Source organism: Myotis davidii, unplaced genomic scaffold (genome assembly GCF_000327345.1).
Source record: "Myotis davidii unplaced genomic scaffold, ASM32734v1 scaffold663, whole genome shotgun sequence".
Taxonomy (NCBI): Eukaryota; Metazoa; Chordata; class Mammalia; order Chiroptera; family Vespertilionidae; genus Myotis; species Myotis davidii.
In genome coordinates, this window is record NW_006295816.1 from 1,684,298 (window position 1) to 1,684,728 (window position 431).

At 66.8% G+C, this 431-nt stretch overlaps 1 long non-coding RNA gene across 1 annotated transcript in view; it reads left to right on the top strand.

Annotated features, from left to right (window-relative positions):
* LOC107184203 overlaps positions 1-431 on the top strand; it is a 3,225-nt gene that overhangs the window by 899 nt on the left and 1,895 nt on the right. The gene's annotated exons all lie outside the window — the stretch shown is intronic.

Here is a 431-nt window from a genome sequence, read left to right on the forward strand (position 1 = left end):
GCAGCGAGAACAGAGGGGCCTGCGCCAGGCCTGCCGTGGGAAGGCGCTGGGTGGGCTCGAGGGGCAGGGGGACAGGAGGGGAGGGCCAGCCTTCCACCCCTCACTCAGTTATTCCGGAAACGGTTCGCCAGCCCTTGGCAGGGGCCGGGCCTGCCCCCGTGCTGGGGACACTGCGGGGCCAGAACCACGTCCCCGCACTGAGAAGCTGACAGTCCATGACTGGGACAGAGGACAGAAGGTTCCAGGTGAAAGTTAGGTCCAAATGGTGGTTTCTGAAGCGACAACACGCTCTGAGCCCATGAAGTCGGGGCAGGAGGGTCTGCCCTAGAGACAGTGGTCAGGGCGAGGGAGACCGAGAGGGGGCTGGGCGGGTGCAGGGGAACAGCATCCGGTGCCGGAGGCGATAGGCGGGCCTCAGACCGGCAGCCAGC